General features: G+C 50.0%; 1 protein-coding gene and 20 non-coding genes across 21 annotated transcripts in view; 12 read left to right on the top strand and 9 right to left on the bottom strand.

The window, feature by feature from the left end:
* LOC141325610 (uncharacterized) overlaps nucleotides 1-23866 on the top strand; it is a 241861-nt gene that overhangs the window by 72799 nt on the left and 145196 nt on the right. The window lies entirely within an intron of this gene.
* trnae-cuc (transfer RNA glutamic acid (anticodon CUC)) lies at nucleotides 1211-1282 on the top strand. The gene has a single exon. It is a non-coding gene; the product is annotated as a tRNA-Glu (tRNA).
* Nucleotides 1389-1472, bottom strand: trnay-gua (transfer RNA tyrosine (anticodon GUA)). Its single transcript is given in 2 exon segments — nucleotides 1389-1424; nucleotides 1436-1472. It is a non-coding gene; the product is annotated as a tRNA-Tyr (tRNA).
* Nucleotides 3141-3212, top strand: trnae-cuc (transfer RNA glutamic acid (anticodon CUC)). The gene has a single exon. It is a non-coding gene; the product is annotated as a tRNA-Glu (tRNA).
* trnae-cuc (transfer RNA glutamic acid (anticodon CUC)) lies at nucleotides 5072-5143 on the top strand. The gene has a single exon. It is a non-coding gene; the product is annotated as a tRNA-Glu (tRNA).
* Nucleotides 5250-5333, bottom strand: trnay-gua (transfer RNA tyrosine (anticodon GUA)). Its single transcript is given in 2 exon segments — nucleotides 5250-5285; nucleotides 5297-5333. It is a non-coding gene; the product is annotated as a tRNA-Tyr (tRNA).
* trnae-cuc (transfer RNA glutamic acid (anticodon CUC)) lies at nucleotides 7002-7073 on the top strand. The gene has a single exon. It is a non-coding gene; the product is annotated as a tRNA-Glu (tRNA).
* On the top strand, nucleotides 8933-9004 carry trnae-cuc (transfer RNA glutamic acid (anticodon CUC)). The gene has a single exon. It is a non-coding gene; the product is annotated as a tRNA-Glu (tRNA).
* Nucleotides 9111-9194, bottom strand: trnay-gua (transfer RNA tyrosine (anticodon GUA)). The gene is given in 2 exon segments: nucleotides 9111-9146; nucleotides 9158-9194. It is a non-coding gene; the product is annotated as a tRNA-Tyr (tRNA).
* Nucleotides 11134-11205, bottom strand: trnae-uuc (transfer RNA glutamic acid (anticodon UUC)). Its single transcript has one exon. It is a non-coding gene; the product is annotated as a tRNA-Glu (tRNA).
* trnae-cuc (transfer RNA glutamic acid (anticodon CUC)) lies at nucleotides 11730-11801 on the top strand. The gene has a single exon. It is a non-coding gene; the product is annotated as a tRNA-Glu (tRNA).
* Nucleotides 13065-13136, bottom strand: trnae-uuc (transfer RNA glutamic acid (anticodon UUC)). Its single transcript has one exon. It is a non-coding gene; the product is annotated as a tRNA-Glu (tRNA).
* Nucleotides 13661-13732, top strand: trnae-cuc (transfer RNA glutamic acid (anticodon CUC)). Its single transcript has one exon. It is a non-coding gene; the product is annotated as a tRNA-Glu (tRNA).
* On the bottom strand, nucleotides 13839-13922 carry trnay-gua (transfer RNA tyrosine (anticodon GUA)). The gene is given in 2 exon segments: nucleotides 13839-13874; nucleotides 13886-13922. It is a non-coding gene; the product is annotated as a tRNA-Tyr (tRNA).
* On the top strand, nucleotides 15591-15662 carry trnae-cuc (transfer RNA glutamic acid (anticodon CUC)). Its single transcript has one exon. It is a non-coding gene; the product is annotated as a tRNA-Glu (tRNA).
* Nucleotides 17522-17593, top strand: trnae-cuc (transfer RNA glutamic acid (anticodon CUC)). The gene has a single exon. It is a non-coding gene; the product is annotated as a tRNA-Glu (tRNA).
* trnay-gua (transfer RNA tyrosine (anticodon GUA)) lies at nucleotides 17700-17783 on the bottom strand. Its single transcript is given in 2 exon segments — nucleotides 17700-17735; nucleotides 17747-17783. It is a non-coding gene; the product is annotated as a tRNA-Tyr (tRNA).
* On the bottom strand, nucleotides 19800-19871 carry trnae-uuc (transfer RNA glutamic acid (anticodon UUC)). Its single transcript has one exon. It is a non-coding gene; the product is annotated as a tRNA-Glu (tRNA).
* On the top strand, nucleotides 20395-20466 carry trnae-cuc (transfer RNA glutamic acid (anticodon CUC)). Its single transcript has one exon. It is a non-coding gene; the product is annotated as a tRNA-Glu (tRNA).
* Nucleotides 20573-20656, bottom strand: trnay-gua (transfer RNA tyrosine (anticodon GUA)). The gene is given in 2 exon segments: nucleotides 20573-20608; nucleotides 20620-20656. It is a non-coding gene; the product is annotated as a tRNA-Tyr (tRNA).
* Nucleotides 22325-22396, top strand: trnae-cuc (transfer RNA glutamic acid (anticodon CUC)). Its single transcript has one exon. It is a non-coding gene; the product is annotated as a tRNA-Glu (tRNA).

Here is a 23866-nt window from a genome sequence, read left to right as displayed (position 1 = left end):
TGTGCAGGAGCGCTCTGAGCGCCTGAAGTTGAAAAAAAAAATCAACACTGAGCGGAAAAATGCCCAACGTCATTCGCGTTCTTTTCCATTGTCCAATCGAATGAATGGAGAGGCGGGTCTTCTGTTGTGGTGACGAAAGTTTACCGTTGCTTAAAAAGTCCAGAGACTGCAAGAAATGGAGGAGAAACCTTTGGTGTCTATCGTGGGTAACCCGGAGCTGTATTATTTATGTTTCTGCTAATATGACAGTATACTAAATGGCAAAAACTACGATTTTAGAGCACTCGCGTTATAATCCTTTGATTTGACTGACAGGACAGCTGTTTTTGTCGTTGCTTAAAACTAAAATAGGCGTTTGGTGTTTTTATTTAAACCTAAATAAGTTCGTCTACCAGCTGAGCTATCGAAGGCACGGGTCTGTGGGGTCCCAACCTCGGCCTATTATGTTTCTGCAGCTCGACTGCTGGCCAAAAAATGGCTTTCGACGCAAAAAGACGTGTGGCCCGTTTTGAAGAGGCAAGCAAAGAGGAGCCCGCCTTCCAATACCGGGAGTCGAACCCTGGCCGCCTGGGTGAAAACCAGGAATCCTGACTGGTAGCAAAAAGGAGCCCGCCTTCCAATACCGGGAGTCGAACCCTGGCCTTCTGGGTGAAAACCAGGAATCCTGACCGCTAGACCTTATAGGAACTGGTCAGTGGAAGCCTTGTCCGGGTAAAATTTTTTTTTCCAAAAATACTCACGCCACGCATTCGAAAAAACAAGCGTGGTCTTGCATTGTAACCGTTATCTCAAGGAAAAACACCCTATTGCCGATCTGTCAAGGTTCAGAATAGAAAAAAGCATGAGATTAACGATGAAACTGAGACACGCTTTTAACCGGGTAAATTGCTGATTATTGGCTAGTTCGGATTTCATTTCGTGTCCAACTTTTCCTCAAAGCCCGGGTGGCACGTAGGAATAGGGCAACAATTCGGCAAGCCCGTGACATCAAAACCATACTGCATTACGCAAAAAGCAGAGAGCGAGCCAGACAGGAGTCGGACCTAGAGTCTTCTGATCCGTAGTCGGACGCGTTATCCATTGCGCCACTGGCCCACCGTCTGGGGGACCTCGTGCTTGCACCCGACTTGTTGGTTTTCGACGTGACAGAAGCCTGTATTGCTGTCTGCTTATTCTCATGGTATTAGCAGGCCAGCTTTTGATATGCTCTTCCCTGGTGGTCTAGTGGTTAGGATTCGGCGCTCTCACCGCCGCGGCCCGGGTTCGATTCCCGGTCAGGGAATGTGCTTTTGCCTCCCCCCCCAATGGCAGACTGTGAAATCAAGCTCTGTTGGCCGCTTTCAGAAGCCCAAACCCCCCAAAAAAAGGTGGGCACGTGAAAAACAAACTCCTTCGAGCCGGAGTCGAACCAGCGACCTAAGGATTGCCGACGCCTCTACAGTCCTCCGCTCTACCAGCTGAGCTATCGAAGGCACGGGTCGGTGGGGTCACAACCTCGGCCTATTATGTTTCTGCAGCTCGACTACTGGCCAAAAAATGGCTTTCGATGCAGGAAGACGTGCGGCCCGTTTTGAAGAGGCAAGCAAAGAGGAGCCCGCTTTCCAATACCGGGAGTCGAACCCGGGCCGCCTGGGTGAAATCCAGGAATCCTGACTGGTAGCAAAAAGGAGCCCGCCATCCCTTACCGGGAGTCAATCCAAGGCCGCCTGGGTGAAAATCAGGAATCCTGACCGCTAGACCATATGGGAACTGGTCAGTGGAAGCCTTGTCCGTGTAAAAAAAAAAGATTTTAAACTGCATTACGCAAAAATTTGGATTTGGCGGCGATCACACCGAACGCGCTTTTGCAGTTGGAGGCGCTTCTTTTGAATGGTTTTCTGTTGGCAGTGAGCGTTCTGCGCGCTGTTTATGCGCCCCGGCGCCTCACGTTTGTGCAGGAGCGCTCTGAGCGCCTGAAGTTGAAAAAAAAAATCAACACTGAGCGGAAAAATGCCCAACGTCATTCGCGTTCTTTTCCATTGTCCAATCGAATGAATGGAGAGGCGGGTCTTCTGTTGTGGTGACGAAAGTTTACCGTTGCTTAAAAAGTCCAGAGACTGCAAGAAATGGAGGAGAAACCTTTGGTGTCTATCGTGGGTAACCCGGAGCTGTATTATTTATGTTTCTGCTAATATGACAGTATACTAAATGGCAAAAACTACGATTTTAGAGCACTCGCGTTATAATCCTTTGATTTGACTGACAGGACAGCTGTTTTTGTCGTTGCTTAAAACTAAAATAGGCGTTTGGTGTTTTTATTTAAACCTAAATAAGTTCGTCTACCAGCTGAGCTATCGAAGGCACGGGTCTGTGGGGTCCCAACCTCGGCCTATTATGTTTCTGCAGCTCGACTGCTGGCCAAAAAATGGCTTTCGACGCAAAAAGACGTGTGGCCCGTTTTGAAGAGGCAAGCAAAGAGGAGCCCGCCTTCCAATACCGGGAGTCGAACCCTGGCCGCCTGGGTGAAAACCAGGAATCCTGACTGGTAGCAAAAAGGAGCCCGCCTTCCCATACCGGGAGTCGAACCCGGGCCGTCTGGGTGAAAACCAGGAATCCTGACCGCTAGACCTTATAGGAACTGGTCAGTGGAAGCCTTGTCCGGGTAAAAATTTTTTTTCCAAAAATACTCACGCCACGCATTCGAAAAAACAAGCGTGGTCTTGCATTGTAACCGTTATCTCAAGGAAAAACACCCTATTGCCGATCTGTCAAGGTTCAGAATAGAAAAAAGCATGAGATTAACGATGAAACTGAGACACGCTTTTAACCGGGTAAATTGCTGATTATTGGCTAGTTCGGATTTCATTTCGTGTCCAACTTTTCCTCAAAGCCCGGGTGGCACGTAGGAATAGGGCAACAATTTGGCAAGCCCGTGACATCAAAACCATACTGCATTACGCAAAAAGCAGAGAGCGAGCCAGACAGGAGTCGGACCTAGAGTCTTCTGATCCGTAGTCGGACGCGTTATCCATTGCGCCACTGGCCCACCGTCTGGGGGACCTCGTGCTTGCACCCGACTTGTTGGTTTTCGACGTGACAGAAGCCTGTATTGCTGTCTGCTTATTCTCATGGTATTAGCAGGCCAGCTTTTGATATGCTCTTCCCTGGTGGTCTAGTGGTTAGGATTCGGCGCTCTCACCGCCGCGGCCCGGGTTCGATTCCCGGTCAGGGAATGTGCTTTTGCCTCCCCCCCCAACGGCAGACTGTGAAATCAAGCTCTGTTTGCCGCTTTCAGAAGGCCAAACCCCCCCCAAAAAAGGTGGGCACGTGAAAAACGAACTCCTTCGAACCGGAGTCGAACCAGCGACCTAAGGATTGCCGACGCCTCTACAGTCCTCCGCTCTACCAGCTGAGCTATCGAAGGCACGGGTCGGTGGGGTCACAACCTCGGCCTATTATGTTTCTGCAGCTCGACTACTGGCCAAAAAATGGCATTCGATGCAGGAAGACGTGCGGCCCGTTTTGAAGAGGCAAGCAAAGAGGAGCCCGCCTTCCAATACCGGGAGTCGAACCCGGGCCGCCTGGGTGAAATCCAGGAATCCTGACTGGTAGCAAAAAGGAGCCCGCCATCCCTTACCGGGAGTCAAACCAAGGCCGCCTGGGTGAAAACCAGGAATCCTGACCGCTAGACCATATGGGAACTGGTCAGTGGAAGCCTTGTCCGTGTAAAAAAAAAAGATTTTAAACTGCATTACGCAAAAATTTGGATTTGGCGGCGATCACACCGAACGCGCTTTTGCAGTTGGAGGTGCTTCTTTTGAATGGTTTTCTGTTGGCAGTGAGCGTTCTGCGCGCTGTTTATGCGCCCCGGCGCCTCACGTTTGTGCAGGAGCGCTCTGAGCGCCTGAAGTTGAAAAAAAAAATCAACACTGAGCGGAAAAATGCCCAACGTCATTCGCGTTCTTTTCCATTGTCCAATCGAATGAATGGAGAGGCGGGTCTTCTGTTGTGGTGACGAAAGTTTACCGTTGCTTAAAAAGTCCAGAGACTGCAAGAAATGGAGGAGAAACCTTTGGTGTCTATCGTGGGTAACCCGGAGCTGTATTATTTATGTTTCTGCTAATATGACAGTATACTAAATGGCAAAAACTACGATTTTAGAGCACTCGCGTTATAATCCTTTGATTTGACTGACAGGACAGCTGTTTTTGTCGTTGCTTAAAACTAAAATAGGCGTTTGGTGTTTTTATTTAAACCTAAATAAGTTCGTCTACCAGCTGAGCTATCGAAGGCACGGGTCTGTGGGGTCCCAACCTCGGCCTATTATGTTTCTGCAGCTCGACTGCTGGCCAAAAAATGGCTTTCGACGCAAAAAGACGTGTGGCCCGTTTTGAAGAGGCAAGCAAAGAGGAGCCCGCCTTCCAATACCGGGAGTCGAACCCTGGCCGCCTGGGTGAAAACCAGGAATCCTGACTGGTAGCAAAAAGGAGCCCGCCTTCCAATACCGGGAGTCGAACCCTGGCCGTCTGGGTGAAAACCAGGAATCCTGACCGCTAGACCTTATAGGAACTGGTCAGTGGAAGCCTTGTCCGGGTAAAATTTTTTTTTCCAAAAATACTCACGCCACGCATTCGAAAAAACAAGCGTGGTCTTGCATTGTAACCGTTATCTCAAGGAAAAACACCCTATTGCCGATCTGTCAAGGTTCAGAATAGAAAAAAGCATGAGATTAACGATGAAACTGAGACACGCTTTTAACCGGGTAAATTGCTGATTATTGGCTAGTTCGGATTTCATTTCGTGTCCAACTTTTCCTCAAAGCCCGGGTGGCACGTAGGAATAGGGCAACAATTCGGCAAGCCCGTGACATCAAAACCATACTGCATTACGCAAAAAGCAGAGAGCGAGCCAGACAGGAGTCGGACCTAGAGTCTTCTGATCCGTAGTCGGACGCGTTATCCATTGCGCCACTGGCCCACCGTCTGGGGGACCTCGTGCTTGCACCCGACTTGTTGGTTTTCGACGTGACAGAAGCCTGTATTGCTGTCTGCTTATTCTCATGGTATTAGCAGGCCAGCTTTTGATATGCTCTTCCCTGGTGGTCTAGTGGTTAGGATTCGGCGCTCTCACCGCCGCGTCCCGGGTTCGATTCCCGGTCAGGGAATGTGCTTTTGCCTCCCCCCCCAACGGCAGACTGTGAAATCAAGCTCTGTTTGCCGCTTTCAGAAGGCCAAACCCCCCAAAAAAAGGTGGGCACGTGAAAAACAAACTCCTTCGAGCCGGAGTCGAACCAGCGACCTAAGGATTGCCGACGCCTCTACAGTCCTCCGCTCTACCAGCTGAGCTATCGAAGGCACGGGTCGGTGGGGTCACAACCTCGGCCTATTATGTTTCTGCAGCTCGACTACTGGCCAAAAAATGGCTTTCGATGCAGGAAGACGTGCGGCCCGTTTTGAAGAGGCAAGCAAAGAGGAGCCCGCTTTCCAATACCGGGAGTCGAACCCGGGCCGCCTGGGTGAAATCCAGGAATCCTGACTGGTAGCAAAAAGGAGCCCGCCATCCCTTACCGGGAGTCAATCCAAGGCCGCCTGGGTGAAAATCAGGAATCCTGACCGCTAGACCATATGGGAACTGGTCAGTGGAAGCCTTGTCCGTGTAAAAAAAAAAGATTTTAAACTGCATTACGCAAAAATTTGGATTTGGCGGCGATCACACCGAACGCGCTTTTGCAGTTGGAGGCGCTTCTTTTGAATGGTTTTCTGTTGGCAGTGAGCGTTCTGCGCGCTGTTTATGCGCCCCGGCGCCTCACGTTTGTGCAGGAGCGCTCTGAGCGCCTGAAGTTGAAAAAAAAAATCAACACTGAGCGGAAAAATGCCCAACGTCATTCGCGTTCTTTTCCATTGTCCAATCGAATGAATGGAGAGGCGGGTCTTCTGTTGTGGTGACGAAAGTTTACCGTTGCTTAAAAAGTCCAGAGACTGCAAGAAATGGAGGAGAAACCTTTGGTGTCTATCGTGGGTAACCCGGAGCTGTATTATTTATGTTTCTGCTAATATGACAGTATACTAAATGGCAAAAACTACGATTTTAGAGCACTCGCGTTATAATCCTTTGATTTGACTGACAGGACAGCTGTTTTTGTCGTTGCTTAAAACTAAAATAGGCGTTTGGTGTTTTTATTTAAACCTAAATAAGTTCGTCTACCAGCTGAGCTATCGAAGGCACGGGTCTGTGGGGTCCCAACCTCGGCCTATTATGTTTCTGCAGCTCGACTGCTGGCCAAAAAATGGCTTTCGACGCAAAAAGACGTGTGGCCCGTTTTGAAGAGGCAAGCAAAGAGGAGCCCGCCTTCCAATACCGGGAGTCGAACCCTGGCCGCCTGGGTGAAAACCAGGAATCCTGACTGGTAGCAAAAAGGAGCCCGCCTTCCCATACCGGGAGTCGAACCCGGGCCGTCTGGGTGAAAACCAGGAATCCTGACCGCTAGACCTTATAGGAACTGGTCAGTGGAAGCCTTGTCCGGGTAAAAATTTTTTTTCCAAAAATACTCACGCCACGCATTCGAAAAAACAAGCGTGGTCTTGCATTGTAACCGTTATCTCAAGGAAAAACACCCTATTGCCGATCTGTCAAGGTTCAGAATAGAAAAAAGCATGAGATTAACGATGAAACTGAGACACGCTTTTAACCGGGTAAATTGCTGATTATTGGCTAGTTCGGATTTCATTTCGTGTCCAACTTTTCCTCAAAGCCCGGGTGGCACGTAGGAATAGGGCAACAATTTGGCAAGCCCGTGACATCAAAACCATACTGCATTACGCAAAAAGCAGAGAGCGAGCCAGACAGGAGTCGGACCTAGAGTCTTCTGATCCGTAGTCGGACGCGTTATCCATTGCGCCACTGGCCCACCGTCTGGGGGACCTCGTGCTTGCACCCGACTTGTTGGTTTTCGACGTGACAGAAGCCTGTATTGCTGTCTGCTTATTCTCATGGTATTAGCAGGCCAGCTTTTGATATGCTCTTCCCTGGTGGTCTAGTGGTTAGGATTCGGCGCTCTCACCGCCGCGGCCCGGGTTCGATTCCCGGTCAGGGAATGTGCTTTTGCCTCCCCCCCCAACGGCAGACTGTGAAATCAAGCTCTGTTTGCCGCTTTCAGAAGGCCAAACCCCCCCAAAAAAAGGTGGGCACGTGAAAAACGAACTCCTTCGAACCGGAGTCGAACCAGCGACCTAAGGATTGCCGACGCCTCTACAGTCCTCCGCTCTACCAGCTGAGCTATCGAAGGCACGGGTCGGTGGGGTCACAACCTCGGCCTATTATGTTTCTGCAGCTCGACTACTGGCCAAAAAATGGCATTCGATGCAGGAAGACGTGCGGCCCGTTTTGAAGAGGCAAGCAAAGAGGAGCCCGCCTTCCAATACCGGGAGTCGAACCCGGGCCGCCTGGGTGAAATCCAGGAATCCTGACTGGTAGCAAAAAGGAGCCCGCCATCCCTTACCGGGAGTCAAACCAAGGCCGCCTGGGTGAAAACCAGGAATCCTGACCGCTAGACCATATGGGAACTGGTCAGTGGAAGCCTTGTCCGTGTAAAAAAAAAAGATTTTAAACTGCATTACGCAAAAATTTGGATTTGGCGGCGATCACACCGAACGCGCTTTTGCAGTTGGAGGTGCTTCTTTTGAATGGTTTTCTGTTGGCAGTGAGCGTTCTGCGCGCTGTTTATGCGCCCCGGCGCCTCACGTTTGTGCAGGAGCGCTCTGAGCGCCTGAAGTTGAAAAAAAAAATCAACACTGAGCGGAAAAATGCCCAACGTCATTCGCGTTCTTTTCCATTGTCCAATCGAATGAATGGAGAGGCGGGTCTTCTGTTGTGGTGACGAAAGTTTACCGTTGCTTAAAAAGTCCAGAGACTGCAAGAAATGGAGGAGAAACCTTTGGTGTCTATCGTGGGTAACCCGGAGCTGTATTATTTATGTTTCTGCTAATATGACAGTATACTAAATGGCAAAAACTACGATTTTAGAGCACTCGCGTTATAATCCTTTGATTTGACTGACAGGACAGCTGTTTTTGTCGTTGCTTAAAACTAAAATAGGCGTTTGGTGTTTTTATTTAAACCTAAATAAGTTCGTCTACCAGCTGAGCTATCGAAGGCACGGGTCTGTGGGGTCCCAACCTCGGCCTATTATGTTTCTGCAGCTCGACTGCTGGCCAAAAAATGGCTTTCGACGCAAAAAGACGTGTGGCCCGTTTTGAAGAGGCAAGCAAAGAGGAGCCCGCCTTCCAATACCGGGAGTCGAACCCTGGCCGCCTGGGTGAAAACCAGGAATCCTGACTGGTAGCAAAAAGGAGCCCGCCTTCCCATACCGGGAGTCGAACCCGGGCCGTCTGGGTGAAAACCAGGAATCCTGACCGCTAGACCTTATAGGAACTGGTCAGTGGAAGCCTTGTCCGGGTAAAAATTTTTTTTCCAAAAATACTCACGCCACGCATTCGAAAAAACAAGCGTGGTCTTGCATTGTAACCGTTATCTCAAGGAAAAACACCCTATTGCCGATCTGTCAAGGTTCAGAATAGAAAAAAGCATGAGATTAACGATGAAACTGAGACACGCTTTTAACCGGGTAAATTGCTGATTATTGGCTAGTTCGGATTTCATTTCGTGTCCAACTTTTCCTCAAAGCCCGGGTGGCACGTAGGAATAGGGCAACAATTCGGCAAGCCCGTGACATCAAAACCATACTGCATTACGCAAAAAGCAGAGAGCGAGCCAGACAGGAGTCGGACCTAGAGTCTTCTGATCCGTAGTCGGACACGTTATCCATTGCGCCACTGGCCCACCGTCTGGGGGACCTCGTGCTTGCACCCGACTTGTTGGTTTTCGACGTGACAGAAGCCTGTATTGCTGTCTGCTTATTCTCATGGTATTAGCAGGCCAGCTTTTGATATGCTCTTCCCTGGTGGTCTAGTGGTTAGGATTCGGCGCTCTCACCGCCGCGGCCCGGGTTCGATTCCCGGTCAGGGAATGTGCTTTTGCCTCCCCCCCCAATGGCAGACTGTGAAATCAAGCTCTGTTGGCCGCTTTCAGAAGCCCAAACCCCCCAAAAAAAGGTGGGCACGTGAAAAACAAACTCCTTCGAGCCGGAGTCGAACCAGCGACCTAAGGATTGCCGACGCCTCTACAGTCCTCCGCTCTACCAGCTGAGCTATCGAAGGCACGGGTCGGTGGGGTCACAACCTCGGCCTATTATGTTTCTGCAGCTCGACTACTGGCCAAAAAATGGCTTTCGATGCAGGAAGACGTGCGGCCCGTTTTGAAGAGGCAAGCAAAGAGGAGCCCGCTTTCCAATACCGGGAGTCGAACCCGGGCCGCCTGGGTGAAATCCAGGAATCCTGACTGGTAGCAAAAAGGAGCCCGCCATCCCTTACCGGGAGTCAATCCAAGGCCGCCTGGGTGAAAATCAGGAATCCTGACCGCTAGACCATATGGGAACTGGTCAGTGGAAGCCTTGTCCGTGTAAAAAAAAAAGATTTTAAACTGCATTACGCAAAAATTTGGATTTGGCGGCGATCACACCGAACGCGCTTTTGCAGTTGGAGGCGCTTCTTTTGAATGGTTTTCTGTTGGCAGTGAGCGTTCTGCGCGCTGTTTATGCGCCCCGGCGCCTCACGTTTGTGCAGGAGCGCTCTGAGCGCCTGAAGTTGAAAAAAAAAATCAACACTGAGCGGAAAAATGCCCAACGTCATTCGCGTTCTTTTCCATTGTCCAATCGAATGAATGGAGAGGCGGGTCTTCTGTTGTGGTGACGAAAGTTTACCGTTGCTTAAAAAGTCCAGAGACTGCAAGAAATGGAGGAGAAACCTTTGGTGTCTATCGTGGGTAACCCGGAGCTGTATTATTTATGTTTCTGCTAATATGACAGTTTACTTATCGGCAAAAACTAAGATTTTAGAGCACTCGCGTTATAATCCTTTGATTTGACTGACAGGACAGCTGTTTTTGTCGTTGCTTAAAACTAAAATAGGCGTTTGGTGTTTTTATTTAAACCTAAATAAGTTCGTCTACCAGCTGAGCTATCGAAGGCACGGGTCTGTGGGGTCCCAACCTCGGCCTATTATGTTTCTGCAGCTCGACTGCTGGCCAAAAAATGGCTTTCGACACAGAAAGACGTGTGGCCCGTTTTGAAGAGGCAAGCAAAGAGGAGCCCGCCTTCCAATACCGGGAGTCGAACCCTGGCCGCCTGGGTGAAAACCAGGAATCCTGACTGGTAGCAAAAAGGAGCCCGCCTTCCCATACCGGGAGTCGAACCCGGGCCGCCTGGGTGAAAACCAAGAAGCCTGACCGCTAGACCATATGCAAACTGGTCAGTGGAAGCCTTGTCCGTGTAAAAAAAAAAGATTTTAAACTGCATTATGCAAAAATTTGGATTAGGTGACGATCACACCAAACGCGTTTTTGCAGTTGGAGGCGCCTTTTTGAATGGTTTTCTGTTGGCAGTGAGCGTTCTGCGCGCTGTTTATGCGCCCCGGCGCCTCACGTTTGTGCAGGAGCGCTCTGAGCGCCTGAAGTTGAAAAAAAAAATCAACACTGAGCGGAAAAATGCCCAACGTCATTCGCGTTCTTTTCCATTGTCCAATCGAATGAATGGAGAGGCGGGTCTTCTGTTGTGGTGACGAAAGTTTACCGTTGCTTAAAAAGTCCAGAGACTGCAAGAAATGGAGGAGAAACCTTTGGTGTCTATCGTGGGTAACCCGGAGCTGTATTATTTATGTTTCTGCTAATATGACAGTATACTAAATGGCAAAAACTACGATTTTAGAGCACTCGCGTTATAATCCTTTGATTTGACTGACAGGACAGCTGTTTTTGTCGTTGCTTAAAACTAAAATAGGCGTTTGGTGTTTTTATTTAAACCTAAATAAGTTCGTCTACCAGCTGAGCTATCGAAGGCACGGGTCTGTGGGGTCCCAACCTCGGCCTATTATGTTTCTGCAGCTCGACTGCTGGCCAAAAAATGGCTTTCGACGCAAAAAGACGTGTGGCCCGTTTTGAAGAGGCAAGCAAAGAGGAGCCCGCCTTCCAATACCGGGAGTCGAACCCTGGCCGCCTGGGTGAAAACCAGGAATCCTGACTGGTAGCAAAAAGGAGCCCGCCTTCCCATACCGGGAGTCGAACCCGGGCCGCCTGGGTGAAAACCAGGAATCCTGACCGCTAGACCATATGGGAACTGGTCGGTGGAAGCCTTGTCCGGGTAAAAAATTTTTTTCCAAAAATACTCACGCCACGCATTCGAAAAAACAAGCGTGGTCTTGCATTGTAACCGTTATCTCAAGGAAAAACACCCTATTGCCGATCTGTCAAGGTTCAGAATAGAAAAAAGCATGAGATTAACGATGAAACTGAGACACGCTTTTAACCGGGTAAATTGCTGATTATTGGCTAGTTCGGATTTCATTTCGTGTCCAACTTTTCCTCAAAGCCCGGGTGGCACGTAGGAATAGGGCAACAATTCGGCAAGCCCGTGACATCAAAACCATACTGCATTACGCAAAAAGCAGAGAGCGAGACAGCCAGGAGTCGGACCTAGCGTCTTCTGATCCGCAGACAGACGCGTTATCCATTGCGCCACTGGCCCACCGTCTGGGGGACCTCGTGCTTGCGCCCGACTTGTTGGTTTTCGACGTGACAGAAGCCTGTATTGCTGTCTGCTTGTTCTCATGGTATTAGCAGGCCAGCGTTTGATATGCTCTTCCCTGGTGGTCTAGTGGTTAGGATTCGGCGCTCTCACCGCTGCGGCCCGGGTTCGATTCCCGGTCAGGGAATGTGCTTTTGCCTCCCCCCCCAACGGCAGACTGTGAAATCAAGCTCTGTTTGCCGCTTTCAGAAGGCCAAACCCCCCCAAAAAAAGGTGGGCACGTGAAAAACGAACTCCTTCGAACCGGAGTCGAACCAGCGACCTAAGGATTGCCGACGCCTCTACAGTCCTCCGCTCTACCAGCTGAGCTATCGAAGGCACGGGTCGGTGGGGTCACAACCTCGGCCTATTATGTTTCTGCAGCTCGACTACTGGCCAAAAAATGGCATTCGATGCAGGAAGACGTGCGGCCCGTTTTGAAGAGGCAAGCAAAGAGGAGCCCGCCTTCCAATACCGGGAGTCGAACCCGGGCCGCCTGGGTGAAATCCAGGAATCCTGACTGGTAGCAAAAAGGAGCCCGCCATCCCTTACCGGGAGTCAAACCAAGGCCACCTGGGTGAAAACCAGGAATCCTGACCGCTAGACCATATGGGAACTGGTCAGTGGAAGCCTTGTCCGTGTAAAAAAAAAAGATTTTAAACTGCATTACGCAAAAATTTGGATTTGGCGGCGATCACACCGAACGCGCTTTTGCAGTTGGAGGTGCTTCTTTTGAATGGTTTTCTGTTGGCAGTGAGCGTTCTGCGCGCTGTTTATGCGCCCCGGCGCCTCACGTTTGTGCAGGAGCGCTCTGAGCGCCTGAAGTTGAAAAAAAAAATCAACACTGAGCGGAAAAATGCCCAACGTCATTCGCGTTCTTTTCCATTGTCCAATCGAATGAATGGAGAGGCGGGTCTTCTGTTGTGGTGACGAAAGTTTACCGTTGCTTAAAAAGTCCAGAGACTGCAAGAAATGGAGGAGAAACCTTTGGTGTCTATCGTGGGTAACCCGGAGCTGTATTATTTATGTTTCTGCTAATATGACAGTATACTAAATGGCAAAAACTACGATTTTAGAGCACTCGCGTTATAATCCTTTGATTTGACTGACAGGACAGCTGTTTTTGTCGTTGCTTAAAACTAAAATAGGCGTTTGGTGTTTTTATTTAAACCTAAATAAGTTCGTCTACCAGCTGAGCTATCGAAGGCACGGGTCTGTGGGGTCCCAACCTCGGCCTATTATGTTTCTGCAGCTCGACTGCTGGCCAAAAAATGGCTTTCGACGCAAAAAGACGTGTGGCCCGTTTTGAAGAGGCAAGCAAAGAGGAGCCCGCCTTCCAATACCGGGAGTCGAACCCTGGCCGCCTGGGTGAAAACCAGGAATCCTGACTGGTAGCAAAAAGGAGCCCGCCTTCCCATACCGGGAGTCGAACCCGGGCCGTCTGGGTGAAAACCAGGAATCCTGACCACTAGACCTTATAGGAACTGGTCAGTGGAAGCCTTGTCCGGGTAAAAAATTTTTTTCCAAAAATACTCACGCCACGCATTCGAAAAAACAAGCGTGGTCTTGCATTGTAACCGTTATCTCAAGGAAAAACACCCTATTGCCGATCTGTCAAGGTTCAGAATAGAAAAAAGCATGAGATTAACGATGAAACTGAGACACGCTTTTAACCGGGTAAATTGCTGATTATTGGCTAGTTCGGATTTCATTTCGTGTCCAACTTTTCCTCAAAGCCCGGGTGGCACGTAGGAATAGGGCAACAATTTGGCAAGCCCGTGACATCAAAACCATACTGCATTACGCAAAAAGCAGAGAGCGAGCCAGACAGGAGTCGGACCTAGAGTCTTCTGATCCGTAGTCGGACGCGTTATCCATTGCGCCACTGGCCCACCGTCTGGGGGACCTCGTGCTTGCACCCGACTTGTTGGTTTTCGACGTGACAGAAGCCTGTATTGCTGTCTGCTTATTCTCATGGTATTAGCAGGCCAGCTTTTGATATGCTCTTCCCTGGTGGTCTAGTGGTTAGGATTCGGCGCTCTCACCGCCGCGGCCCGGGTTCGATTCCCGGTCAGGGAATGTGCTTTTGCCTCCCCCCCCAATGGCAGACTGTGAAATCAAGCTCTGTTGGCCGCTTTCAGAAGCCCAAACCCCCCAAAAAAAGGTGGGCACGTGAAAAACAAACTCCTTCGAGCCGGAGTCGAACCAGCGACCTAAGGATTGCCGACGCCTCTACAGTCCTCCGCTCTACCAGCTGAGCTATCGAAGGCACGGGTCGGTGGGGTCACAACCTCGGCCTATTATGTTTCTGCAGCTCGACTACTGGCCAAAAAATGGCTTTCGATGCAGGAAGACGTGCGGCCCGTTTTGAAGAGGCAAGCAAAGAGGAGCCCGCTTTCCAATACCGGGAGTCGAACCCGGGCCGCCTGGGTGAAATCCAGGAATCCTGACTGGTAGCAAAAAGGAGCCCGCCATCCCTTACCGGGAGTCAATCCAAGGCCGCCTGGGTGAAAATCAGGAATCCTGACCGCTAGACCATATGGGAACTGGTCAGTGGAAGCCTTGTCCGTGTAAAAAAAAAAGATTTTAAACTGCATTACGCAAAAATTTGGATTTGGCGGCGATCACACCGAACGCGCTTTTGCAGTTGGAGGCGCTTCTTTTGAATGGTTTTCTGTTGGCAGTGAGCGTTCTGCGCGCTGTTTATGCGCCCCGGCGCCTCACGTTTGTGCAGGAGCGCTCTGAGCGCCTGAAGTTGAAAAAAAAAATCAACACTGAGCGGAAAAATGCCCAACGTCATTCGCGTTCTTTTCCATTGTCCAATCGAATGAATGGAGAGGCGGGTCTTCTGTTGTGGTGACGAAAGTTTACCGTTGCTTAAAAAGTCCAGAGACTGCAAGAAATGGAGGAGAAACCTTTGGTGTCTATCGTGGGTAACCCGGAGCTGTATTATTTATGTTTCTGCTAATATGACAGTATACTAAATGGCAAAAACTACGATTTTAGAGCACTCGCGTTATAATCCTTTGATTTGACTGACAGGACAGCTGTTTTTGTCGTTGCTTAAAACTAAAATAGGCGTTTGGTGTTTTTATTTAAACCTAAATAAGTTCGTCTACCAGCTGAGCTATCGAAGGCACGGGTCTGTGGGGTCCCAACCTCGGCCTATTATGTTTCTGCAGCTCGACTGCTGGCCAAAAAATGGCTTTCGACGCAAAAAGACGTGTGGCCCGTTTTGAAGAGGCAAGCAAAGAGGAGCCCGCCTTCCAATACCGGGAGTCGAACCCTGGCCGCCTGGGTGAAAACCAGGAATCCTGACTGGTAGCAAAAAGGAGCCCGCCTTCCCATACCGGGAGTCGAACCCGGGCCGTCTGGGTGAAAACCAGGAATCCTGACCGCTAGACCTTATAGGAACTGGTCAGTGGAAGCCTTGTCCGGGTAAAAAAATTTTTTCCAAAAATACTCACGCCACGCATTCGAAAAAACAAGCGTGGTCTTGCATTGTAACCGTTATCTCAAGGAAAAACACCCTATTGCCGATCTGTCAAGGTTCAGAATAGAAAAAAGCATGAGATTAACGATGAAACTGAGACACGCTTTTAACCGGGTAAATTGCTGATTATTGGCTAGTTCGGATTTCATTTCGTGTCCAACTTTTCCTCAAAGCCCGGGTGGCACGTAGGAATAGGGCAACAATTTGGCAAGCCCGTGACATCAAAACCATACTGCATTACGCAAAAAGCAGAGAGCGAGCCAGACAGGAGTCGGACCTAGAGTCTTCTGATCCGTAGTCGGACGCGTTATCCATTGCGCCACTGGCCCACCGTCTGGGGGACCTCGTGCTTGCACCCGACTTGTTGGTTTTCGACGTGACAGAAGCCTGTATTGCTGTCTGCTTATTCTCATGGTATTAGCAGGCCAGCTTTTGATATGCTCTTCCCTGGTGGTCTAGTGGTTAGGATTCGGCGCTCTCACCGCCGCGGCCCGGGTTCGATTCCCGGTCAGGGAATGTGCTTTTGCCTCCCCCCCCAACGGCAGACTGTGAAATCAAGCTCTGTTTGCCGCTTTCAGAAGGCCAAACCCCCCCAAAAAAAGGTGGGCACGTGAAAAACGAACTCCTTCGAACCGGAGTCGAACCAGCGACCTAAGGATTGCCGACGCCTCTACAGTCCTCCGCTCTACCAGCTGAGCTATCGAAGGCACGGGTCGGTGGGGTCACAACCTCGGCCTATTATGTTTCTGCAGCTCGACTACTGGCCAAAAAATGGCATTCGATGCAGGAAGACGTGCGGCCCGTTTTGAAGAGGCAAGCAAAGAGGAGCCCGCCTTCCAATACCGGGAGTCGAACCCGGGCCGCCTGGGTGAAATCCAGGAATCCTGACTGGTAGCAAAAAGGAGCCCGCCATCCCTTACCGGGAGTCAAACCAAGGCCGCCTGGGTGAAAACCAGGAATCCTGACCGCTAGACCATATGGGAACTGGTCAGTGGAAGCCTTGTCCGTGTAAAAAAAAAAGATTTTAAACTGCATTACGCAAAAATTTGGATTTGGCGGCGATCACACCGAACGCGCTTTTGCAGTTGGAGGTGCTTCTTTTGAATGGTTTTCTGTTGGCAGTGAGCGTTCTGCGCGCTGTTTATGCGCCCCGGCGCCTCACGTTTGTGCAGGAGCGCTCTGAGCGCCTGAAGTTGAAAAAAAAAATCAACACTGAGCGGAAAAATGCCCAACGTCATTCGCGTTCTTTTCCATTGTCCAATCGAATGAATGGAGAGGCGGGTCTTCTGTTGTGGTGACGAAAGTTTACCGTTGCTTAAAAAGTCCAGAGACTGCAAGAAATGGAGGAGAAACCTTTGGTGTCTATCGTGGGTAACCCGGAGCTGTATTATTTATGTTTCTGCTAATATGACAGTATACTAAATGGCAAAAACTACGATTTTAGAGCACTCGCGTTATAATCCTTTGATTTGACTGACAGGACAGCTGTTTTTGTCGTTGCTTAAAACTAAAATAGGCGTTTGGTGTTTTTATTTAAACCTAAATAAGTTCGTCTACCAGCTGAGCTATCGAAGGCACGGGTCTGTGGGGTCCCAACCTCGGCCTATTATGTTTCTGCAGCTCGACTGCTGGCCAAAAAATGGCTTTCGACGCAAAAAGACGTGTGGCCCGTTTTGAAGAGGCAAGCAAAGAGGAGCCCGCCTTCCAATACCGGGAGTCGAACCCTGGCCGCCTGGGTGAAAACCAGGAATCCTGACTGGTAGCAAAAAGGAGCCCGCCTTCCCATACCGGGAGTCGAACCCGGGCCGTCTGGGTGAAAACCAGGAATCCTGACCGCTAGACCTTATAGGAACTGGTCAGTGGAAGCCTTGTCCGGGTAAAAAATTTTTTTCCAAAAATACTCACGCCACGCATTCGAAAAAACAAGCGTGGTCTTGCATTGTAACCGTTATCTCAAGGAAAAACACCCTATTGCCGATCTGTCAAGGTTCAGAATAGAAAAAAGCATGAGATTAACGATGAAACTGAGACACGCTTTTAACCGGGTAAATTGCTGATTATTGGCTAGTTCGGATTTCATTTCGTGTCCAACTTTTCCTCAAAGCCCGGGTGGCACGTAGGAATAGGGCAACAATTCGGCAAGCCCGTGACATCAAAACCATACTGCATTACGCAAAAAGCAGAGAGCGAGCCAGACAGGAGTCGGACCTAGAGTCTTCTGATCCGTAGTCGGACGCGTTATCCATTGCGCCACTGGCCCACCGTCTGGGGGACCTCGTGCTTGCACCCGACTTGTTGGTTTTCGACGTGACAGAAGCCTGTATTGCTGTCTGCTTATTCTCATGGTATTAGCAGGCCAGCTTTTGATATGCTCTTCCCTGGTGGTCTAGTGGTTAGGATTCGGCGCTCTCACCGCCGCGGCCCGGGTTCGATTCCCGGTCAGGGAATGTGCTTTTGCCTCCCCCCCCAATGGCAGACTGTGAAATCAAGCTCTGTTGGCCGCTTTCAGAAGCCCAAACCCCCCAAAAAAAGGTGGGCACGTGAAAAACAAACTCCTTCGAGCCGGAGTCGAACCAGCGACCTAAGGATTGCCGACGCCTCTACAGTCCTCCGCTCTACCAGCTGAGCTATCGAAGGCACGGGTCGGTGGGGTCACAACCTCGGCCTATTATGTTTCTGCAGCTCGACTACTGGCCAAAAAATGGCTTTCGATGCAGGAAGACGTGCGGCCCGTTTTGAAGAGGCAAGCAAAGAGGAGCCCGCTTTCCAATACCGGGAGTCGAACCCGGGCCGCCTGGGTGAAATCCAGGAATCCTGACTGGTAGCAAAAAGGAGCCCGCCATCCCTTACCGGGAGTCAATCCAAGGCCGCCTGGGTGAAAATCAGGAATCCTGACCGCTAGACCATATGGGAACTGGTCAGTGGAAGCCTTGTCCGTGTAAAAAAAAAAGATTTTAAACTGCATTACGCAAAAATTTGGATTTGGCGGCGATCACACCGAACGCGCTTTTGCAGTTGGAGGCGCTTCTTTTGAATGGTTTTCTGTTGGCAGTGAGCGTTCTGCGCGCTGTTTATGCGCCCCGGCGCCTCACGTTTGTGCAGGAGCGCTCTGAGCGCCTGAAGTTGAAAAAAAAAATCAACACTGAGCGGAAAAATGCCCAACGTCATTCGCGTTCTTTTCCATTGTCCAATCGAATGAATGGAGAGGCGGGTCTTCTGTTGTGGTGACGAAAGTTTACCGTTGCTTAAAAAGTCCAGAGACTGCAAGAAATGGAGGAGAAACCTTTGGTGTCTATCGTGGGTAACCCGGAGCTGTATTATTTATGTTTCTGCTAATATGACAGTTTACTTATCGGCAAAAACTAAGATTTTAGAGCACTCGCGTTATAATCCTTTGATTTGACTGACAGGACAGCTGTTTTTGTCGTTGCTTAAAACTAAAATAGGCGTTTGGTGTTTTTATTTAAACCTAAATAAGTTCGTCTACCAGCTGAGCTATCGAAGGCACGGGTCTGTGGGGTCCCAACCTCGGCCTATTATGTTTCTGCAGCTCGACTGCTGGCCAAAAAATGGCTTTCGACACAGAAAGACGTGTGGCCCGTTTTGAAGAGGCAAGCAAAGAGGAGCCCGCCTTCCAATACCGGGAGTCGAACCCTGGCCGCCTGGGTGAAAACCAGGAATCCTGACTGGTAGCAAAAAGGAGCCCGCCTTCCCATACCGGGAGTCGAACCCGGGCCGCCTGGGTGAAAACCAAGAAGCCTGACCGCTAGACCATATGCAAACTGGTCAGTGGAAGCCTTGTCCGTGTAAAAAAAAAAGATTTTAAACTGCATTATGCAAAAATTTGGATTAGGTGACGATCACACCAAACGCGTTTTTGCAGTTGGAGGCGCCTTTTTGAATGGTTTTCTGTTGGCAGTGAGCGTTCTGCGCGCTGTTTATGCGCCCCGGCGCCTCACGTTTGTGCAGGAGCGCTCTGAGCGCCTGAAGTTGAAAAAAAAAATCAACACTGAGCGGAAAAATGCCCAACGTCATTCGCGTTCTTTTCCATTGTCCAATCGAATGAATGGAGAGGCGGGTCTTCTGTTGTGGTGACGAAAGTTTACCGTTGCTTAAAAAGTCCAGAGACTGCAAGAAATGGAGGAGAAACCTTTGGTGTCTATCGTGGGTAACCCGGAGCTGTATTATTTATGTTTCTGCTAATATGACAGTATACTAAATGGCAAAAACTACGATTTTAGAGCACTCGCGTTATAATCCTTTGATTTGACTGACAGGACAGCTGTTTTTGTCGTTGCTTAAAACTAAAATAGGCGTTTGGTGTTTTTATTTAAACCTAAATAAGTTCGTCTACCAGCTGAGCTATCGAAGGCACGGGTCTGTGGGGTCCCAACCTCGGCCTATTATGTTTCTGCAGCTCGACTGCTGGCCAAAAAATGGCTTTCGACGCAAAAAGACGTGTGGCCCGTTTTGAAGAGGCAAGCAAAGAGGAGCCCGCCTTCCAATACTGGGAGTCGAACCCTGGCCGCCTGGGTGAAAACCAGGAATCCTGACTGGTAGCAAAAAGGAGCCCGCCTTCCCATACCGGGAGTCGAACCCGGGCCGTCTGGGTGAAAACCAGGAATCCTGACTGGTAGCAAAAAGGAGCCCGCCTTCCCATACCGGGAGTCGAACCCGGGCCGTCTGGGTGAAAACCAGGAATCCTGACCGCTAGACCATATGGGAACTGGTCAGTGGAAGCCTTGTCCGGGTAAAAATTTTTCTCCAAAAATACTCACGCCACGCATTCGAAAAAACAAGCGTGGTCTTGCATTGTAACCGTTATCTCAAGGAAAAACACCCTATTGCCGATCTGTCAAGGTTCAGAATAGAAAAAAGCATGAGATTAACGATGAAACTGAGACACGCTTTTAACCGGGTAAATTGCTGATTATTGGCTAGTTCGGATTTCATTTCGTGTCCAACTTTTCCTCAAAGCCCGGGTGGCACGTAGGAATAGGGCAACAATTTGGCAAGCCCGTGACATCAAAACCATACTGCATTACGCAAAAAGCAGAGAGCGAGCCAGACAGGAGTCGGACCTAGAGTCTTCTGATCCGTAGTCGGACGCGTTATCCATTGCGCCACTGGCCCACCGTCTGGGGGACCTCGTGCTTGCACCCGACTTGTTGGTTTTCGACGTGACAGAAGCCTGTATTGCTGTCTGCTTATTCTCATGGTATTAGCAGGCCAGCTTTTGATATGCTCTTCCCTGGTGGTCTAGTGGTTAGGATTCGGCGCTCTCACCGCCGCGGCCCGGGTTCGATTCCCGGTCAGGGAATGTGCTTTTGCCTCCCCCCCCAATGGCAGACTGTGAAATCAAGCTCTGTTGGCCGCTTTCAGAAGCCCAAACCCCCCAAAAAAAGGTGGGCACGTGAAAAACAAACTCCTTCGAGCCGGAGTCGAACCAGCGACCTAAGGATTGCCGACGCCTCTACAGTCCTCCGCTCTACCAGCTGAGCTATCGAAGGCACGGGTCGGTGGGGTCACAACCTCGGCCTATTATGTTTCTGCAGCTCGACTACTGGCCAAAAAATGGCTTTCGATGCAGGAAGACGTGCGGCCCGTTTTGAAGAGGCAAGCAAAGAGGAGCCCGCTTTCCAATACCGGGAGTCGAACCCGGGCCGCCTGGGTGAAATCCAGGAATCCTGACTGGTAGCAAAAAGGAGCCCGCCATCCCTTACCGGGAGTCAATCCAAGGCCGCCTGGGTGAAAATCAGGAATCCTGACCGCTAGACCATATGGGAACTGGTCAGTGGAAGCCTTGTCCGTGTAAAAAAAAAAGATTTTAAACTGCATTACGCAAAAATTTGGATTTGGCGGCGATCACACCGAACGCGCTTTTGCAGTTGGAGGCGCTTCTTTTGAATGGTTTTCTGTTGGCAGTGAGCGTTCTGCGCGCTGTTTATGCGCCCCGGCGCCTCACGTTTGTGCAGGAGCGCTCTGAGCGCCTGAAGTTGAAAAAAAAAATCAACACTGAGCGGAAAAATGCCCAACGTCATTCGCGTTCTTTTCCATTGTCCAATCGAATGAATGGAGAGGCGGGTCTTCTGTTGTGGTGACGAAAGTTTACCGTTGCTTAAAAAGTCCAGAGACTGCAAGAAATGGAGGAGAAACCTTTGGTGTCTATCGTGGGTAACCCGGAGCTGTATTATTTATGTTTCTGCTAATATGACAGTATACTAAATGGCAAAAACTACGATTTTAGAGCACTCGCGTTATAATCCTTTGATTTGACTGACAGGACAGCTGTTTTTGTCGTTGCTTAAAACTAAAATAGGCGTTTGGTGTTTTTATTTAAACCTAAATAAGTTCGTCTACCAGCTGAGCTATCGAAGGCACGGGTCTGTGGGGTCCCAACCTCGGCCTATTATGTTTCTGCAGCTCGACTGCTGGCCAAAAAATGGCTTTCGACGCAAAAAGACGTGTGGCCCGTTTTGAAGAGGCAAGCAAAGAGGAGCCCGCCTTCCAATACCGGGAGTCGAACCCTGGCCGCCTGGGTGAAAACCAGGAATCCTGACTGGTAGCAAAAAGGAGCCCGCCTTCCCATACCGGGAGTCGAACCCGGGCCGTCTGGGTGAAAACCAGGAATCCTGACCGCTAGACCTTATAGGAACTGGTCAGTGGAAGCCTTGTCCGGGTAAAAAATTTTTTTCCAAAAATACTCACGCCACGCATTCGAAAAAACAAGCGTGGTCTTGCATTGTAACCGTTATCTCAAGGAAAAACACCCTATTGCCGATCTGTCAAGGTTCAGAATAGAAAAAAGCATGAGATTAACGATGAAACTGAGACACGCTTTTAACCGGGTAAATTGCTGATTATTGGCTAGTTCGGATTTCATTTCGTGTCCAACTTTTCCTCAAAGCCCGGGTGGCACGTAGGAATAGGGCAACAATTTGGCAAGCCCGTGACATCAAAACCATACTGCATTACGCAAAAAGCAGAGAGCGAGCCAGACAGGAGTCGGACCTAGAGTCTTCTGATCCGTAGTCGGACGCGTTATCCATTGCGCCACTGGCCCACCGTCTGGGGGACCTCGTGCTTGCACCCGACTTGTTGGTTTTCGACGTGACAGAAGCCTGTATTGCTGTCTGCTTATTCTCATGGTATTAGCAGGCCAGCTTTTGATATGCTCTTCCCTGGTGGTCTAGTGGTTAGGATTCGGCGCTCTCACCGCCGCGGCCCGGGTTCGATTCCCGGTCAGGGAATGTGCTTTTGCCTCCCCCCCCAACGGCAGACTGTGAAATCAAGCTCTGTTTGCCGCTTTCAGAAGGCCAAACCCCCCCAAAAAAAGGTGGGCACGTGAAAAACGAACTCCTTCGAACCGGAGTCGAACCAGCGACCTAAGGATTGCCGACGCCTCTACAGTCCTCCGCTCTACCAGCTGAGCTATCGAAGGCACGGGTCGGTGGGGTCACAACCTCGGCCTATTATGTTTCTGCAGCTCGACTACTGGCCAAAAAATGGCATTCGATGCAGGAAGACGTGCGGCCCGTTTTGAAGAGGCAAGCAAAGAGGAGCCCGCCTTCCAATACCGGGAGTCGAACCCGGGCCGCCTGGGTGAAATCCAGGAATCCTGACTGGTAGCAAAAAGGAGCCCGCCATCCCTTACCGGGAGTCAAACCAAGGCCGCCTGGGTGAAAACCAGGAATCCTGACCGCTAGACCATATGGGAACTGGTCAGTGGAAGCCTTGTCCGTGTAAAAAAAAAAGATTTTAAACTGCATTACGCAAAAATTTGGATTTGGCGGCGATCACACCGAACGCGCTTTTGCAGTTGGAGGTGCTTCTTTTGAATGGTTTTCTGTTGGCAGTGAGCGTTCTGCGCGCTGTTTATGCGCCCCGGCGCCTCACGTTTGTGCAGGAGCGCTCTGAGCGCCTGAAGTTGAAAAAAAAAATCAACACTGAGCGGAAAAATGCCCAACGTCATTCGCGTTCTTTTCCATTGTCCAATCGAATGAATGGAGAGGCGGGTCTTCTGTTGTGGTGACGAAAGTTTACCGTTGCTTAAAAAGTCCAGAGACTGCAAGAAATGGAGGAGAAACCTTTGGTGTCTATCGTGGGTAACCCGGAGCTGTATTATTTATGTTTCTGCTAATATGACAGTATACTAAATGGCAAAAACTACGATTTTAGAGCACTCGCGTTATAATCCTTTGATTTGACTGACAGGACAGCTGTTTTTGTCGTTGCTTAAAACTAAAATAGGCGTTTGGTGTTTTTATTTAAACCTAAATAAGTTCGTCTACCAGCTGAGCTATCGAAGGCACGGGTCTGTGGGGTCCCAACCTCGGCCTATTATGTTTCTGCAGCTCGACTGCTGGCCAAAAAATGGCTTTCGACGCAAAAAGACGTGTGGCCCGTTTTGAAGAGGCAAGCAAAGAGGAGCCCGCCTTCCAATACCGGGAGTCGAACCCTGGCCGCCTGGGTGAAAACCAGGAATCCTGACTGGTAGCAAAAAGGAGCCCGCCTTCCCATACCGGGAGTCGAACCCGGGCCGTCTGGGTGAAAACCAGGAATCCTGACCGCTAGACCTTATAGGAACTGGTCAGTGGAAGCCTTGTCCGGGTAAAAAATTTTTTTCCAAAAATACTCACGCCACGCATTCGAAAAAACAAGCGTGGTCTTGCATTGTAACCGTTATCTCAAGGAAAAACACCCTATTGCCGATCTGTCAA

Source organism: Garra rufa, chromosome 2, assembly GCF_049309525.1.
Source record: "Garra rufa chromosome 2, GarRuf1.0, whole genome shotgun sequence".
Lineage (NCBI taxonomy): Eukaryota > Metazoa > Chordata > Actinopteri > Cypriniformes > Cyprinidae > Garra > Garra rufa.
The sequence above is the reverse complement of the archived record's forward strand: the minus strand, read 5'-3'. Positions and strand labels throughout refer to the sequence as shown.